The 25,836-nt window shown below is 41.8% G+C and overlaps 1 protein-coding gene across 6 annotated transcripts in view; it reads left to right on the forward strand.

The window, feature by feature from the left end:
* BBX (BBX high mobility group box domain containing) overlaps positions 1-25,836 on the forward strand; it is a 177,729-nt gene that overhangs the window by 54,430 nt on the left and 97,463 nt on the right. For 4 of the 6 annotated variants that reach the window (XM_067546196.1, XM_067546199.1, XM_067546197.1 and 1 more), the window contains one exon: positions 19,526-19,595. The exons of the other annotated variants lie outside the window; for them this stretch is intronic. The gene's annotated coding sequence lies outside the window, so the exon portion shown is untranslated. The remainder of the gene's footprint in view (positions 1-19,525; positions 19,596-25,836) is intronic. 6 annotated transcript variants of the gene reach the window in all.

Genomic DNA, 25,836 nt, shown 5'->3' on the forward strand with positions numbered 1-25,836 from the left:
TCCGGAAAATTGTTTCCCCTACTGGTATCCATAGGGCTGGCTCTAGCACCATCTGCAATGGCACGCATAAGTGCCCATATATAGAGCGCTGCCAGTCCCCCTCCCTCTCAGTTCCTTCTTACTACTTGTGATGGTGCTGGAATGTTCCCTTGCTTCTGCAAGTTCTCCTTCAGCCTAGTGGCTTCTCATTGTTTTTAGTGTATATAGTGAGTTTACTTGTTAAGTATTAGTTTATAAAGAGAGTTTTAGGTTAGCAATGGACCCAGGGACAGGGCATGCCCTGGTCCCTGGATTTTAAAGCCTGCGCTTCATGTAAGAAGCATATGCCAGTGAACAACCCACTCCAGAGCTGCTTCAAGTGTTTAGGAGGTTCACATGCCAGAGAGGTGCAAAATCTGTATGAGTTTCCAACCTTGCACCGAGAAGGGTTGGAACATTAGATTAAGAGCCCTCTTGATGGAGTCGGCGCTCATGTGGTGTCAGAACTGGGTAGGATGGACCTGGCACTGAGCACATCAACTTTGAATACCTTTACACCCACCCCTCCTTGGGATCGTTGGTAGTTACGGCAGCCAATGAAAGAGACAGGCACGGCCAAATAAGTTCCACCCCAAGAACAAAGAGGTCAAGAAGCTAGACCTGTTTGTGTGAAAGGTTTATTCAATGGCAAACCTGCAACTACATGTGTCCAACCAACAAGTCCTGTTGGAAAGATACTACTTCAGCATCTGACAGTCATTGGATAAGTTCTCTGGCTCCCTGCTGCAGACCTCCAAACAAGAATTTGAGGCAATTCTGGAGGAAGGGAAGGTGGTAGCCAGGGCCTCAGATGTGGCTGATTTGGCGGCCAGGACTATGGCATTGGTGGTGTCAATGAGAAGTGTGTCATGGCTCCAGTCCTCTGGCTTTTTGTTGGAGGTCCAGCAGTCTATCCAGGATCTCCCCTTTGACAGCACAGCCCTGTTTGTGGACCAGACAGACTCCAGGCTCCACGGCTGAAAGAGTCAGAGCCACATGATGCTTCCTGGGCCTATACACCCCGTCATCTGCCAGAAGGCATTTCAGGCCCCAGCAACCCCTTTGATTTGGGAGGCAGCCTAGAGGAGAACCCTATAGAAAAAAGAACAGAGGTTACAAAAGACGCCAGGGCCAAGCCCTGGTCACTGCCTCCCAGTCAGACTCAAGCCATCACCACCGGCGGGGGAACAGAACTTTTGAAGGTGTGTCCGAGGGTGACCTACCAGCCCCTACCTGGTCACCCTACTCCCTATTATTTTTATGCTGCTTTACTCCTTCTGGCCTGGGCTGCCATATAATCAGACTGTTAGGTACTAAGCCCAGTAGCCACTGGGTGCACCCTTCAGTTTACCTCACTCCCCCCTTCCCACCCTCCTTCCCTGTCCCTCTCACGACCAACTTCTCATCTAGGAGGTACAAGCCCTCTTGCGAGTGGGTGCCGTGGAAAGGGTTCCTTGAGAACTGAGGGAAAAGGTTTTTATTTCCACTACTTTCTAATCCCAAAGGCAAAAGGAGGCTTGAGGCCCATCCTAAATCTGCGAGGCCTCAACAGATATCTCAAGAAGTTGAAATTCCTTATGGTCTTTCTAGCCTCCATCTTTCCCTTTCTGGATCCAGGCGACTGGAACGCTGTCTTCGGTTTAAAAGATGCCTATTTCCATATCACCATCTTCCCAGGAGGTTCCTACACTTCGTCAGTTTGTGGTGCTCCCCTTTGGCCTATCAACTGTACCATGCATGTTCACCACGTGCATGGAGGTGGTTGAAGCCTATATTAGGCAGTGGGCCGTACAGGTCTTTCCTTACCTGGACAACAGGTTCGTCTGGGGTCGCTCACAGATGCAAGTCCAGCGCAGCATCGAGATCGTCCGGGCCGCCTGCCAAGCACTCAGCCTGTTAATAAATGAACAAAAATCAATACTTGTACCAGTCCAGAGGACAGAATTTATCAGTGTGATCCTAGACTCTACGTGAGCCAGGGCGCTCTTACTGGGTGTCAGGTTCTGGGCCATGTCAGAGCCCATAACCTGACTGTCAGCCCACCCTCTCACCATAGCAAGGGTATGCCTCAGGCTACTGAGTCACATGGCAGTCTGCACTTATGTAGTCCAGTATGCCAGGCTACACCTTAGACCTCTGCAGTTGTGGCTGGCATCTGTGTATTCCCCATCCAGACACTACCTGAACATGATCCTCATGGTTCCTCCACCAATACTCATCTCCCTATCGTGGTGGACAAACTACATCATGTGCTGAGAGGGGTGCCTTTTGTGGCCCTGCAGCTGACGTTATCACTGGTTTCAGATGCCTTAGAGCTAGGCGGAGGGGCCAGTCCTGGTACCCTCAGGACCCAAGGTCTCTGGGCCAGAGACAAGCTAGCGTTACGTATCAATATCTGGGAGCTCAGGGCAATCTGACTATTCTGCAGAGTGTTCCTGCCTCAGCTCTCCAGCAAGGTGGTTCAAGTACTCATGGACAATATGGCCTTGATATGCTGTATCAACAGGCAAAGGGAAGCCAGGTCCCTAGCCCTATGTCAGGAGGCCTTACTGCTGTGAAACTTCTGTGCAAGTCACAACATTCACCTGGAAGCAGTGCACCTTCTGGGGGTCAGGAATACCTTAGCAGTCCACTTCATCAGATCCTTTTGCTTTCACCACGAGTGGTCGTTGCACCCGGAAGTGGCCAGTCTCATCTTCCAGAGGTGGGGTACTCCCTGTGTGGACCTCTTCCCCCACCAAGTGGAACAGGAAGTACAATCAGTTCTGTTCCTTGTAGGGGCTCAGTGACAGCTCACTGACCAACACCTTTCTTCTGTCGTGTTTGGGTGACCTCATGTACGCCTTCCCACTGATACCGCTGATTTACATAAAAATCAAGAGAGACAGGGCCCAGGTCGTCGTGGTGGCCTCGATGTGACCATGCCAGCGTTGGTTTGGGATGTTGTCTGTAGCCTGCCCTTGTGCACTCCCATCATGATCGGACTTTTTATCCCAGGACAATGGTTGACTGCTTCATCCAGACCTGGCCTCCCTGCACCTGACAGTGGTGATGCTCCATGGCTGAGCCGGGAAGAGCGATCCTGCTCTGCACAAATCCAGCAGATCCTGTTGGAAAGCAAGAAACCTTCCACCAGAGCATCATACCTGGCCAAGTGGAAGTGCTTCACCTGCTGGGAAGCTCACTGCACTATCTCCCCACCTAAATCACCTGTCCAGGCTATCTTGGACTACTTGCTCCACCTAAATCAGGAAGGTTTGGCTTTCTCATCAATTAAAGTACACCTAGCGGCCATATTGGCTTTCCATTCCCCTACACAAAGTAGAAAGATCTTCTCAAATGAGATGACCGTCAGATTCCTCAGAGGCCTGGAAAGGCTCTTTTCACTGGTACAGGACCCAGTCCCTCAATGGGATCTGAACTTTGTCTTCTCCAGGTTCACTGGTCCTCTCTTTGAGCCCTTGGCTTCCTGCTCACTGTTCGCCTATCCTGGAAGGTCGCGTTCCTGGTGACGATCAGTTCAGCAAGGCAAGTCTCAGAGATCAGGGTCCTGACCTCTGAGCCCCCTTACATGGTTTTCTACAAGGACAAGGTCCAACTGTGACTGCACCTGACTTTCTTGCCAAAGGTAATCTCCCAATTCCATATCAACCAGGATATTTTCCTGTAGGTTGTCGTCTTCTTCCACGCATCACAATTCCAGCAAAGAGCAGCATCTCCACATTCTCGATGTCAGGAGAGCTCTGGCTTTCTATATCAGTAGGACTAAGCCTTTCTGTAGTTCCATGCAACTTTTCGTCATGGTGGCTGAGCGGATGAAAGGGGACAGTGTCATCCCAATGAATCTCATCATGGATCACTGCCTGTATTCGAATTTCCTACGAGCAGATGGGAATCGTGCCTCTAGCATGTCTGACAGCACACTCAACAAGGGCCCAGGCATCGTCAGTAGCCTTCCTGGCTCAGGTCCCAATACAGGACATCTGTAGAGCTGCTACTTATGTCTTTGGTGCATATTTTCACGTCCCACTATACCATTACGCATCAGACCTGGGATAACGCTGGCTTTGGCAGAGCGATGTTGCAAACAGCATGTCTATGAACTCCTGCCCGCCTCTGGGGATACTGCTAGTGAGTCACCTAATTGGGAATGGACATGCGCAAGCGTTTGCAGAAGAAAGAACGGTTACTTATCTTCCCAACTGTTGCTCTTCGAGATGAGTTGCTTATGTCCATTCCACAACCCACCTTCCTTCCTCTCAGTTGGAGTTCCAGCAAGAAGGAACTGAGAGGGAGTGGGGCTGGCATTGCCCTATATACCGGCACATATGCGAGCCGCTGCAGAGGGTGGTAGAGCCGGCCCAACAGATACCACTAGGGGAAAAATTTCTGGCACTGGTGCATGTATATCTGCATCTGGCACACTCCTAATTGTGAATGGACATGAGCAACACCTCTTGAAGAACAACAATTGTGAAGGTAAGTATCCATTCTTTCCCTAGTGAAGACTCAGGTCATACTCTCTTGCAGAAAAACTCATGGAATTGGCCCCCTTAGCGGGAGGAAATACTCAGAAGGATTCCTTTGTGGACGTCTCCCTCACACATGCATGCAAACCTCTCATGAAAGAGGCAGGGTTCCCCACCTTTCCCCCCACTGAATAAAAGGACATTGAGTTAGTCCCCAAGTATGTCAGATCCCAAGAGATCCACAGGAAGCCCCATCCATCCATATAGAAACCCGGCACCTTTGCTATGGCTCTAGCCCTCCTGTGGGCTCCCAGACAACTGAGCTCCATTGGACTCTCATTACTGGGAGCTCCAGCCCAGCCACAAAATTCATGTGAAGGGAAGGCTGCAGAAAAATAGTATAGGCCCAGGGGCTTTATTCTCTCTCTTGCCTCATTTTCTGTGGAGCTGAAGAAGGGGTAGTTGCACAGTCCCCTCTTTGTGTGACTCTGCAGGGCATGGTCTGGCTCCTAAATTAATAGAAGATTATGTGAAAATAAAATGAAATCATAATGCATGGTGATACATTGGATCTCTCTGGTTAATATCTGTAGCAAATGTGTTTTGTCAGCATCTAAAATTTGTCACGATGTGGTCCTAATGTTCTACAGGAGCCATGATAACACAAATAATATATCCCTGATGCAAGCAAAACTCTCTTTGGAGTCCAGTCGGAGTTTTTAGTTGAGTAAATAGCATGGGACCTGGACTCAGACATATTTTGTTTTTAAGTACTACTTTGTTGACCAGTTGCAGCCCTGCATACATCATCATTCCCTTGATAAAAGCCCAGATCAACCCCTCTTGAGAGAAAAGCCCACAGGAGCAGGCTCTGAAGAAGGAGATCTCTGCAAGTATTCCCTGTCTTGTTTGGAATCTGATTTAGATGTGTCTGTGCATTGCTCAGGACAGAGGCCTTGTGTCTGATTTGAGCTTCCGTGAGCCATACAAATAAATAACAGGCCAGATATGAAAGAGCCCTCTCAAATGTAGTAGAAAATAATAACTTAAATAAAAAACATGTTTTGGATCCATCCTGTACAATTTTCTATTGAATTCTAATTCTTCTTTAGAATACTGTGGCATGGTTCAAGAAACCTAGAGAAATTATAATTCTGTAATTATATATTACATATATAATTATAACTCTATTGATTCCATCCCTATTGAGTTCTATAAGGCTTTTCCAGAAGGGTTGAAAATGATCGGATGGATAAAAGATGAAATGACAACAAATTAAATTTATTTCCCCGTCTAGAGACAAAAACTGCATTTCAAACTGATGACTATAGAGATCTTGAAGAAACAAACTATTAGTTGATGTTAAAATACACTTTCCTACATTGAAACAGGCAGTTTCAGAAATGGACTAGAATAGCTGCCTCTATTTTCATGCTTTGTGACTGAGCAGCCGTCACTGATCCTATTATGAAAAGGCTATTCTGGAGACCAAAGCCAGTTATTTAAAATACAATACTCGCACCTGAGCTGTGACATTAAAATAAGTAGAATAAAACCTTTTGCCTCCCTACATGGTCAGGCTGTTCCAATATTAGTCAGCACCTTTGTCACAGGTTCTCCTTTATTTGCCAGAGATATACTTGAAAGGTAAACGAAATCATAACAATATTGGCCTAGAGGTTAACACAGTGATTTTGTTTGAAGATTTTTCTAAAAACCCACTGCCCAACAAAAATAATTACCCTGTAAAGCAGCATAAAAACACGTTAGCTTCTGTCCAGTGATGCCAGAAAGTGGGGAGAAAATAAAAATCAAGCTTAATTATGAAGTAGAGGGCAAGTGTATTGAAAAGTGTAGCATGCACGTTGTAAACAGAAGTTGCATGAATGTGATTATTTCAAGCTAGTTTAGACACATTGTTTTTTGTTTTTGTTTTACTTGAGATGTACAACAGTGTGGATAATAGTATCTGTTTAAAAGTGTGTATGCATTACCCTTGCTTTGGCTTTCCATTAAGTCAACAACAGTGGAGGTTGAAAGCAGACTAAAGTGACACACAAAATGTGTGATCAAGCCAATTGGTAGTAGCAGGTTGACTCTTGTTTCACTTATATTGGTGTAACCAGTGACTTTCTCCACCAAAGTCGATGGCTTTACCCGAGAGTAAGTCAAGAATCAAGTCTCTGTTCTAAATCAAATTCTGAACAAGACAGGGAATATTTGTAGAGATTTCCTCCTCCAGAGCCTGGTTCATCATGTTTGCAGGGCCCCCCTTCCATTTCTTATTTACATAGATATGAAGTGTTTTGGGGACCAGTTTGAACTTGGGGCCCTGGTAAGATTGTCCTCCCTTTCCCCCCACTCTTGTAAGTCCTGGGGTGCTTCTCTCACAGAATTCTGTTGTCCTAGATGGTAACGTCTGTTATGTATCCCTATACTACTGAGCAATAATTCGGGGCCTGATGGCCACCTGCAGGAAACCCATTGATGTGTCTGTAGGGGAGGAAATCTAAGCATCTCTCAGTCTTCCCCCCTAGGTCCATCAGTCTTTCTTTTCTGGTTGGTGGGTTTGCCTGCCTCTTTTGACATTTAGGAAGGCAGAGAGCAAGACAAACTTAAGTTTTGCATCACTTTCCCAATCCCAACTGGGCCTGCTAACCAAACAATTAACATGTCCTTATTCAGTTACAATGCCAAATTACCTCTGGCCCTTCCTGTAGGATATGATTTTTTTTAAGTTATAAAAAAACTCTCCCTGATATGACGAAGTCAAGTCTCTGACATATTTTATGAGGAGGCAGACAACAGGTTGTGCCTACATCTCCTTCGGCTATGTCTTCACTGAGGCAGTGGCTGTTGCTGCACTCCGGATCTACTCCAGGGCATGCATCTGTGGGGACCTAAAGGATTTGGAAATCCATGCTATTGTTTAGCACTTCTAGAGGCAGCAATAACTGCCCTCTTACTCCTCTCACTTTCCCTCTTTCTCCCTCTACCTCCCTCAGCTCCTGCAAGCAGGGAACATCAAGACACCAATATTTAATGATCAAAAATGAGGTTGCTTTAATGTCAGCAAAGTGCAGTTGGTTTGCAAAATTTGGACACTAGAGGGCAGGCTGGTACTTTGCGGCATAATTTAGGAATTGCAAACTAAAACTACAGACAGGACTAAAGACCTAAAATACACTGGTGCACGGCTAGAACACAGCTTTGTGGCTGTTGGCTTGTTTTAATAGATCAAATAAAACAAATTTTCACTTTTGTAAAAAATTAACTGGAAATCATAATTTTCTTCAAAATAGGCTTCCTTTCAATACAGGAAAGACATAACACATAGTTCAGAAAGACTCAAGTGGCGATGTAGCTATGTCTTAGAAGCTTCACTGCTATTAATACTGAGACTTGATTGGCTTGACACTTCAAGGGAAAACACTATGGGCATTATGGAGCGAGTTTGTTAGCTTTTATTTTATGTAATGTTTGTATGTAACAGAAGTGTGTGTGCGTGTGCGTGCGCGCGTGTGCGTGCGCGCGCGTGTGTGTGTGTGTGTGTGTGTGTGTGTACGCGCACCCCCCCTAAGGATTAATTGGTTACTCACCGTTCAGTGAACTAATTGGAGAATTCTCATGAATTATTCAGGTCAGCTGAAAAAAGTAGTCATTGAAGCTTTGCACCTAAATCACCATTGACTTTCGCACTGATGCAAATAATTACACAAGAAGTAAGAAGTAGTAATGCTTAGCTCTTCTATAGTGAATTTTCATCAGTAGACATCCGTCCTTGACAGAGAACGTCAGTATCATTATCCCAATTTTTTACATCTGGGGAAACTGAGGCACAGAGTGGCGAACTGACTTGCTCACTGCCGTGCAGCAGGTCAGGGCTGGGCTTAGAAGCCAGATCTTCTGAGTTCCAGTCTCGTGCTATCCACGAGGCTAGTGTGTCTGAATCTTTTTTGATACCAGAGACCAGCTTGCTGCCTTCCTAAACTGTGTCAGGGAGATCTCAGGGACTGGCACTGGTCCACGGACTGGTCATTGGGAAACACTGCACTAGGTCACATCTCCATTCTGATTTAACTGCATTTTGCATTGGTGTAAAGAACGCATGAGGCATTGGAAAATGAGGCCCAAGATATGAGGCAATACTGAATCAGGCCCTTTTAGAAAATATTAGGTGATGAAAATACTCCACAAATGATGATTTCAGTAATTTTTTTCTTAGAACACAAAGTGGTAGATGAATTTTACTTCTTGCCCATGCTTAGAATTTTCAGTCCCATGTATTTGTTTTGGTTGTCTTTTAGTCCTCCCTGAGAACAGACTTATTAATAAAATATGATGATGGGAGTTGATCTGCTCCACACTGTCCCAAGTTCATAAAAGGAGCTATGATTTATTGCTTGTTACCTCAGAATATTAAATAAAAACAATTAGAACAGCTGTTGCATGGGGGGGCCCTCATTTTGCAAAATTACTGTTACAAAAGAAGAAATTTGATTTGATGATAGACTCTGAGTGTGCTAATTTCTGGATAACTCTGCTAGTTGGGAATTATTAGCCAATTACAACGCATTCACTTTTATACAAGAATCTACAAAACGGAATTTCAGTGGAGGCTGTTATCTTAATTGTTGCTAGTTCTCACACTTTTACTGTAAGTCTAACGATATTTGATGTCTGTCTCAAAGCCTCAGCTCCTGGAATCATGTTAAGTGAAAATCTCAGCTTTCGTTTTAAAAAAAAAGTTTCAAACCCTCAGTTTCAGAGAAAAGCTCAGGCTTAAAAAGAGAAGGCAAATAAAAAGAATCAATAATTTAATGTATTTAAAATCTCATGATTTTGTAAGCTAATCTCATCTTTGGGGATCTGTTTCATGATACTTGAATTCTTGGGGTTGGCAATATTGTTATATCTATTTGCTCTTTTCAATTGATTGTCATCTACTCACTCTTTTAAATAGTATGCCCTAAGATGAATAAATAAAAACAAACTAGTTTGTTTTTAGCAGGGTCTTTTTGGTGGCTCTGAGAATGACAATGCTAAACAAGCCACCGTCCTTCTCTCTCTCTCTCCTTTCTGTGTGCACACTTGGATGGAGCCTCTTCAGTGTTAGCTCAGTAGCTCATACAGCTAAATATCCTCATGCAGAGCCTGGGAAAAAGCATGTGCCATCAGCAGAACAGGGAACACTGATTACCCACAAACATACCTCTCAAATATGGGTGGGATGCAATGTATAACAAAGCCAAAGCAAGGGACACACACAAATTATTCCTGCAGGAAACTTCAAATGCTGTAGGATTCCTTCCTTTGATATAAAGAACCCTTTCACAACCAGAGTTTCATTATTCTGCATTTCTGATATAAATAATTGTTTTGACAATAAAAGCAAGGGGGCAGCAAGGGGGAGTGTAGATAACTTTGGGGCTAAAAATATTCTTAAAATGAGTTACAGTTGAAATATATGTACTCAAATGAAAGAGACCAGTGTCTCTCTCCCACTTCTCTTTCAATTATAGGCATTTTTAGAGGTTACTTGTAACAATAGTAGGTACAACATATTCAGATTGCAATTGTGATATTTCAAACTGATAGTGCACCTGTTAAAATCCTGGATTGCTGTTAATTGATTAGAACTGCTGCACCCTTGAGAACATCTTTTTTCAAGCAGGTGACCTCTTCACAGTCAAAGTGTCAAGATGACACATTTCATTTGAATAAACACTAGAAATCACCATGGCTTTTTCAAGTTTAATTGAAATTGTATTTCAGTCTCTCTCTTTTCTGTGTCGCTGTCTCTCTTCCTGTCTCCTTTGTGTTCCCTCCTCTGCCTCTCCAGACTGCCTCCCATCTCTTCCTGCTATTCAAGGCTTCTTATTGCTGACTTGCATTTTCTATGGCTGTGAGCGATCTCAGGGCTCCGTCGGTAGTTGGATAAACTCCTCGTTTTTACTTTGTATGGGAAAAAAAGTTTAACTTAAAGCTTTTGATTAGTTTTTCTTTGACTACTCGATCAGCTATTAGGTAGCATGAATAATGCAGCAAGGAACCATGGCTGCTGCATTGCTTTTGAAAATTTAAAACAACTTCCTTTCCCCTCCCCATCAGCACTGGGGAAAAAATGAAGGCAGAGGAGCACTTCAAGACCTCCAAACACTGTCACAAGTCTCACGACCCTCTTCCCACCTTCCTGGTATTGCATACATGACCAGATCAATTGATTAATTTCAGTTTTTGCACTGAACATTTCATGCTTCTGGCATTATGTTTGTCAACACAAAATGAAACTGAACTGCTGATTACCTTGAATCTTCAGAGTAGTTCTGAGGTGAGGCTGAATTCAGAGCCACAAGAGGAGGTAGGGGAAGAGTGCTGCATCACAGTAAATAAAGTGTGAGGAAAAATTAAAAACTGAATAAAACAACTTCATTTCATTTTTCCATACTTGAACTTCCCTAGAAGTTTTTGTCAGGCTTGATGTTCGTTAAAATGAATTTCTACACATCAGATACAGAACATGTACTGGGTACTTCCTAAAATGGGGATGGGTGAACATGTTTAAAAGTCATCTTTTGTACTCCTGGTATTGTAGGGGATCCACGGGCCTTGCCCCAGTACAAGTTAGAGCAGCCTCAGGGCTGTTGTAATATGTGTCATGCTTCCTGAGGGCCTGGTTATTAGCCATGATGGTCAGGGATGCAAGCCCCTCTGCTCTGTTTGACAGGGGATGAATCGCTCAATGATTGCCTGTTCTGTTCAATCCCTCTGAAGCACCTGGCACTGGCCAGTGTTGGAAGACAGGATACTGGGCTAGATGAACCACTGATCTGACCCAGTATGACTGTTCTTATGGAAGATGATGACCGCTCTAGTACAGAATGCAATAGCCACACATCCTCATCATCCCCTCGTTTCACCTCCAACTTCCTGCTCCTGGCAGGCCCCCTACGTTGAGGGCTGGGAGCCGGGTTTCCGCAGAGCCCGTATACCAACTGTAGGCTGGCCAGGTAGACAGAAGCTATTGTCAGAGGGACGTTTCCACCCCCTTTTAGGTCCCATTACACTGCTAGAGTGGTGAGCCAGAGCCTGGGCACGAGTGAGTGGCTGGAAATGAGGGAAGCGTACACATTTTTTGCAGATTCCGACTCCTCCCTTTTGATTCAGCCATGCTTATAAACCTCTTGTTTACGTCATGCAAACAGCCAGGTGCATGAAGCGTCTGTCCATACGGATGTTGTCGAGAAGTGCGTTCCAGGCCTGGTGCCAAGAATGGTTTTAATCAAGAAATGAAATTTGTTCTGTGATCTTATTAAATTTTGTTTCAGGCAGAAGCTGAATTCAGCTAGAAAGGTTACATCTTTCATTCTAAGATTAGAAACCGTAACGTGGCTCAGAGCTTCCCTTCTACCCCCACCCCCAGGGGGAAAACCTGTGGAAGAAGGTAAAGAGATGAAAACCTCAGAGGCTCAAGACACTCAGTTTCCTCCCTGTCCCATCTGAGGAGGTGAGATTTTGGCCTCCCCTGTGGAACAGGCTGCAGGACCTTCCCCCAATCCTGGTAGATACATGGGACATCATGGTCATCTGCCTGAAGACCCTGTGCCTCTGCATTGGATTTGCCGTCCTCCCTTACCTCAATCCCTCAATTTCCTGGCAACTCACCTTCACTGGTGCAAGACTTCCGCCTGGCCACAGCTTCCTTGGAATCCTTTTAAGAGTGGAAGGAGGACTCTCCACAGAAAAGACGACACAGCTTTGACTTTTGACTAACCTCCATAGCTTGGAAAGGGGAACAGTTTTTTCCCCCTAACCCGGTCTTCCGAGGCCGTAGTTCCGCTGCTCAACCCTCAGCATGGATTTTAGATTATCTGGAGAGGCCTCTACATGGGGTCTATGTGGGTGTGGATGTGGGTGTGTGGGGATGGGGAGGGAGGCATGTGCTTGATGTGTTACCGTTATCACAAACCTGGATGTCTTCCGGGTCCATTGCTACATTATGAGCCTGTGTTAATTTAATCAGTTCATTAAACATTTTTAGTGTTCTTTGAAGATGGAAAGCTATATAAGTATTTTAAAGAATTCATTGGACTCTGATCTCCTTGGAGCAGGGCCTGTATTTGAGAATTTAGAGAGCATCTAATGCATAGTGAGCACTACCATAAATAGAAAATAATACCTTGGGTCCAATCCTCTGAAGCCTTACTACTAGACATAGCATGTGTTACAGTGAGAAGTCCCACTAAGCAAATAGGGGCATTATTATTGTTGAGGGTGACACTTTAGATCTAGCTGCAAACCAGAAGGCCTTGCTTGTATGAATATGGAGCTTTTAAAAAATATTACAAGTGTAGAAAAGTATTAGCATCTCAAGTGAACAGAGATGGGGTTGGGGAAGGAGCTTGTGGGCAAACTTCTGTTCTTCCTTACCCCATTGTTCGGTCAAATATTTGAAGTGTAAATAGGACTCTTGCGTGTTCTGACCAGTGTGTGAGTAGTATCCTTCTGATGTTTGTCACTCTGGCAGGTTTGCCTGGTATTATCTGTGGGGCCTATTTCAATAACAAGGAGGAAGTTAGTCTCAAGTTCATTGATAGGATGGAATGATCATCATTACTGTGAACCTTGTGCTGCTTTAGTCTTTTCAGTTTCATTATGAATTATGACTCTTCTACAGCTCAGTGTTATATTTTCCATATAGACTAAGAGCTCTAGAACAGTTAACTTGAAACATTCTAGATCACAATGTACGGACCAGCAGAGATTCTTGTCTGTTGACTTGGATAGATTCCTCCAGACTCTTAACACTTTTAAAGGGATTGTGGGGTAAGATTATGCTGTCTTCACTATTAATGGTGTCCATTCTGGAGCAGATTAGGTCAGTCTTTAGAAGTCTTTTCAAATATCTCTTTATTCTTTTTTATTAACATGGTTTCCTGCAGTAGTTGCTATTCACCCAAGAATCTTGGGGAGGAGAGAGGGTAAACTCTTCTCATCAGGACAATGGCCAAAATGGTTTTGCTTTTTTAAATAACGTTTGTCCCAGATTTGTAGCTGCTATGAGTCAGTGTAGTTCCATTGAATTCAGTGGGGCTGTGGTGATGTACAGTGACTGAGGATATGTATCACTGTTTTAAAAATAAGAACTGAAAGTTGAGAATGTTGAAGTTGGCTTATAACATGTTACTTGCAGTATTTGATGTTGTCAGAGTCTTCACAAAGGCAACCAGTGCCTGAGTCTCCTCTTGCTCAAGCCACTAATTTTATGTATTTATTTTTTAATTACAATGTTAGACTAACCATCAGCAAATGTAAAATTATGCTGTTTGGCTCAGACAGCAGGTGGGGAGTCAGGGGTGCTCCTAAGCTGTCAGTTTTACAATTAGGGGAGATGCCTCAGTGAGGATGAGGTGATGGATTCAGATTTACGGCTGAATGTTGCTAGTCTTACCCAGGTTTTCCCATTGATTTCAGGCAAGTAGCCCCATGCTTTCAGTGAGACATCTTGGATGTGTGGGGTAAGCAAGATTTGGCCCATAGTGTGCTCCTGGACTGTGGGCTGATGTAGAAAAATACGATGTTGGCTATAATTAGTTTGTTTAAATTATTAACACCTTAGGAATGTCACCAGCCTGCAAACCTTCCTCTCAAACTCTGACCTCATTATTATGACTCATGTCTTTGTGGCTGCATTACTGCAACAAGCTCTCTATAGATTACCTGAAAAGCAGCTCAGTTGCCTGCAGCTGCTGTAGACCTCGGTAGCAAGACTGCTTTCTAGAGTGCTGAAAAGAATTCTGCTTGTCTGCTTTTTCCATATTCAGCTGTCTGCCTTTTGGGGGCATGGATTGTGTTTGCAAAATTCCCGGAACCCAAAGACCTTGCTCAGGCTCTGACACGTCTAAGATTTCATCTTGACTTGTAATGACAGAGGGTTTGGGCCCCTGAAGGCTCTGCCACCCTCGTCTGTGGAACACTCCAGTTTTTTGTTGAGAAGTGGTACTGATGGACCAGTGAAAACAAGCCGCTAAACTTTATTTTGTTTTCGTTTGAAAAAGTATTCTGCGTGTTGTTAAACTCCATTTTAGTTCATCTGATGGATTTATTCTTCAGTCTTTTTAATGGGCTTTACATCTTATTTTGGAGGCTCCTAGAATATTACAGCAGATTGAAATAAATATATTTTGCCTCAATCAACTCTCGGTTACACCAGAGCAACTCCTCTGGTTTTCAAGGAGTTATTCAGGATTTATACCCAGGATAAGGGAGTGCAGAATCAGGCCCATTATTTCCTGTGCTTTAATCCTTTGGAATGTAAATATAATATGTGAACTAGGATGCCCTTTGTCAAGGTAGGGGGAGCAAATGTAAGGGGAAGAGATGCAAGAGATGTGGTCAGTGTTTGGGAGACGAGGACAAAAACCCTGTTTTCCACAAACCATTCTGGGATTCCCCAGAAAACCAGTGCAAGCCTGGCAACTGAAGTATTGTCATCTCCAAGCATTCAAGAATAATGAATTTTAATCCAACTTCATGATTCCTGAGGACTGAATCAGGGCCTCTGGAATCATGAAGCTGGATTAAAATTAATGTTGGCTTTTTATTTGACTCCTGTTTTTTGAGCCTCTACAGTCATATTTTCAACCTTCTCTCTGTAATGAGGAGGGCTAGACACTCACTTAAAAAAAAAAAAAAAAAAAAAAAAGAGAGAGAGCTGAGATTCCCATCTAATGTTTTAACTTCAGGAGCTGGGGCTTTTTAAGCCTAACATCCCAAATATTGTAGGACTTTTGAGTAAAATCACATGAGCTGGCAACAGTGAATTCAGTGCTTCTGCACATATTATTTAATCTGTAAGGGTGGAAGCAGTTTACATGATGCAAAAATGTCTTGCAGAATAGCTGTGTATCTACAGTCTTAGAAAATGTACCAGAGGCTGATAGTAAGATGAGGGGAGACTGCATAAGTTAGATCCAGAGGCCGAGACCTATTTAGAAGCCCGTTATTTTCTCTTTGCCCTGCCATCCTAACTAGTGTGAAGAGATTGTTAGAAATTCTGATAGGATGCTGAACTTTGCTTGGGAGGCTCCTTTTTTTTTATATCCACCTTTAGATACTTTAGTGATGAAGTGTTTGGAAGCTGAGGCTGTAAACCATTCAAGAGAAAAACATGCCCTTTCTCTGTCCGTTTCTCCCATCAGTCTCTGGCCAGTTGGGGAGCAGTGGGAAGGGTTTCTGATGCTTTTGGTTTCTCCTCCAGTGAATAGCTGCTGTGCTCCCTCTGCTTTTACTCATTGCTTTCTCAAGCCAACAACTGCAGAATGAAACTAACCTGATTGTCAGTTTCACCTTGGCCTCAAGATTCTGAACAGCAGTGTGTTCATTCTCTGCTCCACAGCAGAGGCCCTGTAGCTGTCTGCAGCCTGAGGTGGTCAGCAGTACTTTGGTTACGTTTGTCCACATTCAAAAAGTTATCTTCACAAGAGCTGGAAGTTTTTTATGTTTTTAATCAAAGCTCCGATTCTGCAGGAGAGAGTGCCATGTATTATTGTTAAATTACTATAATTAAACCACTATTTTTGCTTGCACTTAAGGAATTTTTTTTATATGAAGAGTTGTACCAGTTTAATTTAAGGTGCAATTAAAAAAAAAAAAAAGATTTAGTTAAATCAATGCAAAAAAGGCTCTGTTGAGACTCTCATATTAATTTAAACAGGGCTTATTTCAGTTCAAGTTAGTTAGGACCAGGTTTAAGCAAAACCAAAATAAACCACCCTTAAACTGAAATAAGAGTGCCCACTCAAGGGTTTGAAGTGGTTTAATTAAACTAATGCAAGGTTGTGTGTAGATGAGACATAAGATTTCATTTTCCTTCGCATCCTGCAGTAACTTATGTATAGGTCTACTTAGGTTTCAGTCATAAAATAGCTGTCACAAATCAATTCAGTGATTGAACAGAACTCTTGTAGTTGCACAACAAAAGGTATTTGTGGGTACAGTTGAGAAAACAAAACAAATGTTTCAAATCCAATGCTGGTTCAAGAACAGCTGCCTTAATTTAGCAGTGGTGTTATTGTGTAGTGCATTCTGCTGTTGAGCTCTAGCACAATGCAGCATACCCGGTTTTCTGGGAGGGGGGCATCTTGCAAGACATCAGTGTCATGAAAGAGCCAACACTGCCACTTTTTGGAGTTTGAAAAGAAGTCTCTACAAGGAGTTTGTTTGTTTGTTTTTCTTGTAAACACATGCACAGTTAAATAAACTTGTAAAGCCACAAGTTCAGGAGGTCTTAGAAGCAAAGCTGTTTCTCAAGCATGTGAGGCGTAGCATTAATCCATTTTGTTGCAGAAAATAGGTCTAAACTCTTAGAAACATCTTGTATGTTTTAAAATGATTTTAATAAAGTAATAACTACTTGTTATTCCATTGTGCCTTTGTTTTGGTCTCATGCAAAAAAACAAGAACTACATTAAAAACCTCTCTTAGACAACCACTCGAGACTAGCAAAAGTCAGTTATTTGCTTTCCCAAATATATTTTATTGGTATGATGGGTGTGGAGAAGCTTCATAATAAAACCGTGATTTGTACAAAATGTAAAAGAGAGCATACCTGAGTGGATTTTGTCCCCTGCAACGATGAACTTAATAGACTCTTATGCCAACGGTATTTGTATTTTTACATCCCATCTCTGTCTTACCTATCCCCACTGCCCTTCATACTGCTCCTTCTGGAGGAAAGAAAGCAAACCTTCCCACCAAAAATCTTGGCTCTTCCATTAAGATGCCTTTGGCCTTGCTGTGGACTATCTAGGATTGAGGGATGGTTCCTAAACTAGGTCATCTAGCACATTCACAAGAGGTCTGCAGGCATCATAAAATAAAGCTGTAGGTGTGAGTTTTCATTCTTGCCAGGCTTTTTTCTCCAGGAGCATTTGATTTCCATAGTCATAGTGCAGGTAGAAGGCCTTTATCTAATATGTAAGACCTGCTTTCTGTGCTTCAGAAAAGGGACCCGGTCAGACAGTTCCAGGCTGACTAAGACAGCCCTTTAAAGGCAAAGATATCCAACAGATATCTTGATGTCTCTTGACATAATGCCTTACTAGTGTGGCTCTTGGATAGGTCCGTCGGCAGTCGTCCCAGTGTGCCACCTGCATACAACATTTCATACATGCTGATTCGGATTCCTTTCTGAATATAAGGCTGGTATAACCCTATGTATGACTCAGTACTGAGTTTCTCTGATACCAGCCACAATGAAGATCTTAGATTACTTTTTTTACCTCATTCCAACAGTAATTACTCATTATCTGTCAAGAGAGACAACCTTACAAGTTTCTCTGGCCTAAGTCTTACAGAACTTAGTTTCATATATAACTTGTACTTGGGAGAAATTTCTACTCTGCAAAGGGCATGAGCATTTAAAAAAAAAAAACCCAAAAAACCCACCTTTTACTTAATAGAGACAGCTTTCTAGTAAAGGAGGAGGAGGAGAACTGTATTTAAAACATTTGGGAATACTGTGGAACAATTTCCAAGATATGTGGTTGCTTAATAAAGATGGTCTCTAATCACTGTGATTTCAGTTCTATGTTTTTCCCAATAGGAGAGTTTGGCATTCTGCATGTTATCTTAAAACAATAAGCAGATGAGAACTTTAAAATGCAATATCTTAGAGCCAGGGTCTGGGTTATCTGATGTATGGGAAAGTTTATAGCTCGTGGTATGCTATTGCTTTCTGAATAATAAATAATAACACCTTGCAAGACAAAAGGATGGATTAAAGAGATTGCAAACTTATGCTGTCAACTGCACCCCTGACAGTTTTTTCCCCCAATCTCTTAGCATTACAGGAAACACCTATGATTATTACAATTGAAAGAGATTAGTCTCTAGTTCTTGTTTGTTTGCTTTATATACATTTGACAGCACTCTGTGAATAATCATGTACACTGTTTCCTTTGTATAGTCAGTCAGTTTCCCCTCTATGTGTGAGTCTTACAGGCAGAGAAAGAGGAGCAAGAAATCTTTTTAAATTTTTTTTAAGGAAACTGATTGTAAAACTACAAATATTGTTAGTGGGACTCAGAGGCACGTGTGTAATATCTCCAAACTACTGTTAACTCTGAGAGGTCTAATTGGGAGTGTCCCTTCAAAAAGCACTTGGATTTTATAGAGACTGTTGGCTATTGTGGTAATGGGAACCATAAAAGTACCTAGGAATGTAGATAGAAAAGGGAACCTGTGTAGATGATTAAATATCCCAAATACTGAGAGAGGGTTAGCCTTTTACTTGGATGTGCTTCACTGCACCTGCATGCTGATGTCCTCCTTTGACATCAATTGAATGTTCAGCCTTGCCTGGTGCAGTTGCTTTCCGCAGGTGCAGGCTGCCTGAATATACTGGGAACATGCAGTAGCATTTAATGCAGTTAAAATAAACAACATTCTGAGGTGTGGTAAAAGCACTTTCCTAGGCAGCTTGAGTGAGGAGCCATCAAATGCCACTCATTCTCAGTGAAGTTACTGTGGGCCTGGCTAGAGTGTGATTTGACTTAGGGATTTATCCGTCATCATTTGTAGTTGAGAGAATTTCACTCTCAGAATTTGATAACTTGTCATGTATCGTTGACCATTGTTGTTGTTATCTGAGTGCCACTGAGGTGCTTTTTGTCATGATCCGTGTCAAACTCAACTTCTCAGTAAGTGAATGTGGAAAATACACAATGGAAGACTGTTTAATGACTAATGGGAAAAGGAGCTGATCCCTTTTTTTGCTGCTTCATGATGTGAAAAGAAATGGACTTTCTCCTCCAGTTTTAGAAATATCAAATCTTGTTTTACTTGTTTTTTGTTGGACAATTGCAGTGGGGGTTTTCTCTGCCCTGAATTTATGTGGCAAAAGTGTTGAATCTTTCATATAGAAATATTCTTCTGAGAGGGTGTTAGGAATTGAGAGTTAAATTGGTGGTGATGTAAACAAAAATCAAAGTTTGAAATAGTCTGACTAAAATCCCTTCCCCTTTTCGCTTGCTTAGGTTTCAGTCTCTTGTGATGTCATAATCCTACTAGTTCTCCAGTCTGCCCAGACTCTTCACCCAGAAGCAGGTAAGATAAGTCGTAATGGGCCAGGTTCCTCAGCTGGTGTCAGCATAACTCCAATGTAATCAATGGAACTATCCCAATTTGCCTCAGCTGAGAATCTGTCTCAATATTCCGAATGTGTGTGGTTTAAAACAAACAAAAAAACTATTTCCAGACCTTCTTTATTCATAATCCGGAAATAAAATAACACAAACCTAAATATTGAAGGTCAAATTTAAGGTAATCAGATGGCAGCAGGGTAACACATGTTAATGGGTTACAATCCCCTTTCTTGATATGTGATGCAAGCATGTTAGTTAGACACACTGAAATTCATTGCTTTCTTCCATTTTTTTGCTCATTCTGATTTTTTTCATCAGCCTTACCTATTCACATAATTACTTGGAGTATCTGCAATGCTATCCTCATTTGTTTTATTTTTGCTTCTTGTTTGGAAGAAAAATACATAAGTGGTATGTGGCTTTTGTTGGTTTGTTTATTTTTGGTTTGATGGTGGTTTGGTGTCTTGGTTTTTAATGTTGAGCTTTTCTTCTCGTCCGATGTGTGTGTACTGTTTTGATTGTAGTATCTGGCATGTCCATTAGAATTTGTGAATAAAAGGTGACTTTAGGAGCTATGACCATTTTTGATGATCTAATTTTGCCCCACGGGGGAAGAATTTACAATGATGAACATTGACTTGGTACTCTCAGTTGGCAGCAAAATGTTTGACTTATATATTTTACATTTTGAGTAAGGCAGACTGAGATACTTAATAATGAGATACTTAATGCTAGCATCTAACTGAGTTCCATCTAGAACCAGGTCTTAAAGCCCCATGTTGGTGTAAGTCAGCTCTTACATTTGGGAAGATTCATTTAATCTGGGGCAAATGGAAAAAGTAAAGGACCATAGGGCGTAGAGAAGTTTGAAAGCTGTTCTTTCAACTCTTTCCCTGATCCCAAGAAGGGTTAATAATTTAACACCAGAAGAAATGTTGGAAATACTTGCAGTGACACTGCCTACAGAACAAATCCATAGGGATGGGGGCTGCCTACAAAAAATCAGTTCTGGATACGCCTCTGCTGTAAAGAGCCCTGAATGTGGAACAAGCTGCTGCTTTGGTCCAGAGCAGTATGGGATAATTGACATCTAGAGCGTTCTCTAAGGCCTATCTTTCTCCCTTGGATGTTTTGAAGAAGGTGAATCATGTTGAGGGGTGATTATTTAGGGGGATCGGAGTTTGGGTGAGTGAAATACCTACCTTTTGGTTTGTATTAAGGGTAGAGATTTGTTGGAGTTCTTCTAGGGTTTGTTTGCTGCTGTTATTTGTTTATTAGGTTATATTATTGTTTTAATAATGTCAAAGGCACCCAGAGTAAAAAATTGGAGGGGAGAGGGAATTATTTTGTATCTTTATAAACTGAAATAAATAAAATTAAATATAATCTTACCACAAGATGTTGGACCCTTCAAGCTTATACAGAGTAGGTGTCTCTGGATAATTACTTGAAATATTTAGACCTAAAAGGAACATTCTGGGACTTGTGTATATGAAAATACACCTGTTCTGAGAAGATTTTGTTAAAAGATTCAATCCTGTGTTATGCTAGGCTCTGCAGCTTGATCACAAGTCCTTTATGCTCTGAGGGAAGAGGCAAGTCTTTATTTAGCCAGTGGCACACAGGACCTGATCCAAGTGGTGAATATAGCTGAACTGCTTGGTAATAGTGACTATAATATAATTAAATTTAACATCCTTGTAGGTGAGAAGATACCAAAGAAATCCACCACAGTAGCATTACATTTCAAAAGGGAGCTACTCCTCAAAAAGGAGGCGGCTAATTAAACAGAACAAAAGTGAAATGCCTGCAAGCTGCGTGGAAACTTTAAAGAAAAAAACAATAAAAGTGGCTCAAACTTTATGTAAACCCCAAATAATAACAACCCCTCCCCCCAACACGTAGGAGGACCCAAAATATGGCAGCATGGCTAAACATCAGAGTAAAGGAGGTGGTTAGAGGAAAAAAGACATTTTTTTAAAAATTGGAAGTCAAATCCTACTCAGGAAAATAGAAAGGAACATAAATTGTGGCAAGTAAAGTGTAATGATATAATTAGGCAGGCCAAAAAAAATGGAAGAGCAACTAGCAAAAGAGACAAAAACTAACAACAATACGTTTTTAAAGTATGTCAGAAAAGGAAGTCTGCCTAACAATCAGTAGGGCCACCGGACGATCAAAGTGCTAAAGGAGCACTCAAAGAAGACAAGGCTGTTGTGGAGAAGCTAAATTAAATTAATTCCTTGCATCAGTCATCACTGCGGAAGATATGAGGGAGATTCCCACGCCTGAGCCATTCTTTTTAGGTGACAAATCTGAGGAACTATCCCAGTCCGAACTGAGCTAGTATTGCCATTCCTATGTTCTTATAAAGTGCTGCTCTTTCCTCCATGAGGAAATTAAACACAAATCCCGCCACTTCCAGAAAGAGATGTAGGATGTGTCTCTTTGCTCTCCCATCTGATTTAAATACTCAGTTCTTAGCTGGCTGATTTTCTTATCTTGTACTGAGATCCTGCATGTCTTCACTTAAGTTTTTAAAGGGCCCAAATATCACAACGATTGGTGGCAAATAAGTACTTATTGATCACCAACTGGAAGAGCCCCCGTCCCTTCTTTACTTCCCTTTCCTGCATCTATCTTTTCCTAAACCCTAGATACTAATGATTTAATTCAGTGATAGGCAACCTAGGCTAGTGAGTGGGCCGCATGAGTGGCCCTCCTTATCTCAGTGGGTCACAAGATTGAAATCGGGCATATGCATTAACCATGACCCCATGAATAAGCTTAAATATATTTAATACAGGCCAAATATTTCATCATAAGTTATAGAAAATGCTTTATTCATTCATATGTTAATAGAATTGTCATCAATTTCAAATAGTAAAGACAAAAGAAATATTTATTTACTCTTTCCTTACAATACATCATACTCAATGCAACGTCTGGTTGGATCGGTCCTCCACAAGCTTTCTCAGATTAGGAGTCAGAGATGTGCAGGCTCATTGCAGTTCATCACTGAGGTTTCCAAATACATCAGGTACACAAGCTTTCAATAGAGCCACATATCCATTGTGTTTTCCTGTCATAGAGGGGCACCCATCTGTTGTAATTGATACAATTTTTTCCAAAAGTAACCCGTACTCTTTGAAAATATCAGTAAATGCCTTGGGGAAAAAACAGCCTTGTGCTCGCCCGTGTACTCCCAAGAGATTAAAAAATTCTTCTGTCATGTTTATATAATTGTTAACACAGTGAATCCAGATGCAGAACTCAGCAACGTCGTTAATATCTTTGCATTCATCCAACGCTATACTGATGGCCTCACTTGAATGCATGATTCTGAAAAGCTGCTTTTCTAGATTGGCCGCTACTCTGCGACTCACAGTACACCTGCTGAGTTGCAGACGTTTAACATGTCTGATGATTTCCTCTTGGTTTTTAAATACATCAAATAAAACATCCGAGGATTCGATAAAGCATTGTTTCTCTAATTCGCCATCTGAGAATGGCTTCCCATCTTTTGCAAGTAACCAAGCAATATGGAAACTAGCCAAAGTCACTGTGTCACTCTCATTTAATGCTCGTCTAAGTACCTGCTTCTGTTTTCATGGCTTCCTTCAGATTTGAAAGTTGTCGAGCATGTTGGGGAAAACCTACTGGAAAACTCGCTACATGAGAGAAATGGTGTGTTTCATAATGTCTTTGAACGTTGTATTTTTTGGGAATTGATATTGCCTCGTTGCAAATTAAGCAAAGTGGCTTCCCTTACTGTTCAACAACAAAATAAGACAGCTCCCAGCTCTCTTTTACCGTTCTGCCCTCGTCACCTATTTTCCTTATTTTGGCTACAGCCGCTACGACTGCAGCTTCCTCTGTACCTTTTGATCTCGCACTTGATTCTCGTGGGCCGCACTCAGAAGCCTGATGGGCCGCAGGTTGCCCACCATTGATTTAGTTTGCTGCTGGAAGCTGCCAGGGCCTGATCCAAAACCCATTAAAGTCAATAGGAATCCTTCCATTTCCTTCAATAGGAATAGATATGACTTATGGGGGCAGATTTTCAAAACAGCTTAGGGCCAAATTTTCAAATACTCAGGGCCTGCAATTGGACCCAGATTTTCAGAGAGCTCAAGTCACATTTAGGTACCTTAATAGAGACCATATTTTCAAAAATGCTCTGCTCTTATCAGACGTGGTACTTATGACCAAAATTTCAAACTTCAATCTCATGATTTTGGGGGGGCCTAACTCATGGTTTTTGAATACTTGGGGTAGGTAATACTAGATAGCTCAGTTAAACAAAATGATGCTTGTTGTTCTCATGTACCAGCCCTGAGATTTTACATGAAGTGGAAGTAAGACCGTTAGAAACTTAACTGTGCTCTGAAATGCAAAATTGTCCTATGAATTTCCTTTAATCTTTTCCCCTTCAAAATAGTGCCGTATTAATAAATGAAAATGATAAACTAGTTGTGCTTTCTAGCCCAAGGAGGAAAATATAGAAATGTTCATGTTTTAATTCTTTGTGTACTCGGTTCTTTGGAAGTGGCTTTTGCTAAATCATCTGATGGTCTTGAGTGAAAAGAATTAAAAGCAAAAGCCACTTTTGCTGCTGTCCTAAATGAAACTTTTATATGTAAAAGAACACTGATGTAATATATCTGTAATGTTATTGCACATACATATGCCTTAGGATTGAAAGTATTCCATGGGGCCCTATTCTGTATTTCTCATGTAGGTAGAATTCACAGTGAAGCTTTTGTGAGAGATGCCTATGTAGAAATCAGGCTGTAAAAGGGTGCTGTCAGGTTAAAACTTGTTTTAGTGAGAGAATTTTCTTTACCTATTGTCATTCCAGGGGTGAGATTTTTCACAGGAGTTTGGTACCTAACTCAGGCTCTCATGAAAATCCTAGGTCAGGTTATTAAATATAAAATACCGTCAATAATCACATTCCTCTTCTTGGTTTACACTTTGCACTGTAGAATTTTGTAATTCACACTCTACCATTCTGTGCACCACATAATTTTTTTCTTTTACTCGGAGAACCTTATCATGATTTTCACCCCCCCCTCCCCCCCCCACTTCCCCCCAAACCCACCACCACCAAATCACAATTTTTGTTTGGTTTTAGACTTTCCCCTGCTGAGCTCACAGCTCAGACGTTGCAGTATTGTATTACAGCAAGAGACCCATAACTAAAGAGCATGATTATGTATAAATTAGAATGTGACTGGAGAATACATTTAAAAACAGTAGCAAATGCTGTTGAGGTTGCAGTCACACTTGGATAAAAATACCTTATAAATCTCTACCTCAAAGGAAATATTTTAGAAATGTTTATGCCTGGTATCAGGTGACATTTTTTGGAAGGTTTGTACTGAATAAATTGAAACATTTAAGTTGTGTGTGTTCTGATTCTGGGTGCTCTTGCTGGGAGATCTAGAATATTTTACCCTTAAAAATTTAAAACAAATACATGTTTCTACCTAGGTATGTATGTAAATTTGGATGTAGGAACCTATAATTAGGCAACCAGGTTTGGAAGTTTTGGCCTTGGGTATGTATTTATTTGGGGGGATCTTTTGCACTTTGAATAACTGAAACATAGAATCCTAGAAATACAGGGCTGGAAGGGACCTCAAGTGGTCATCTAGTCCAGCCTCTTCTGCTGAGGAAGGACCAAGTATACCTAGACCATCCCTGACAGGTGTTTGTCCAACCTGTTCTTAAAAGCCTCTAATCACGGGGATTCCACAACCTCCCTTAGCCTATTCCAATACCTAACTTTATAGTTAGAAAGCTTTTCCTAATATCTAACCTAAATCTCCTTGCTATAGATTAACCCTATTACTTCTCCTATCTTCAGTGGACACGGAGAATGATTCATTACCATCTTCTTTTTAAAAGCCCTTAACGTCCCTTATCAGGACCCCCTCAGTCTTCTTCTTTTCTCAAGACTAAACATACCAGGTTTTTTAATCTTTTCTCATAGATCAGGTTTTCTAAACCTTTTATGACTTTTGTTGTTCTTCTCTGGACTTTCTCTCCAAGTTAGCCACATCTTTCCTAAAGTATGGTGCCCACATTTGGACACAGTACTCCAGCTGATGCCAAGTGGAGCAGGACAGTTAGCGCCCGTGTCTTACAGAAAACACTCCTGCTTATGCACTCCAGCATATTAGCTTTTTTGTGACTGC

This window comes from Emydura macquarii, unplaced genomic scaffold, assembly GCF_026122565.2.
Source record: "Emydura macquarii macquarii isolate MOO-44397 ecotype Brisbane River unplaced genomic scaffold, CSIRO-AGI_Emac_v2 contig_1119, whole genome shotgun sequence".
Taxonomy (NCBI): domain Eukaryota; kingdom Metazoa; phylum Chordata; order Testudines; family Chelidae; genus Emydura; species Emydura macquarii.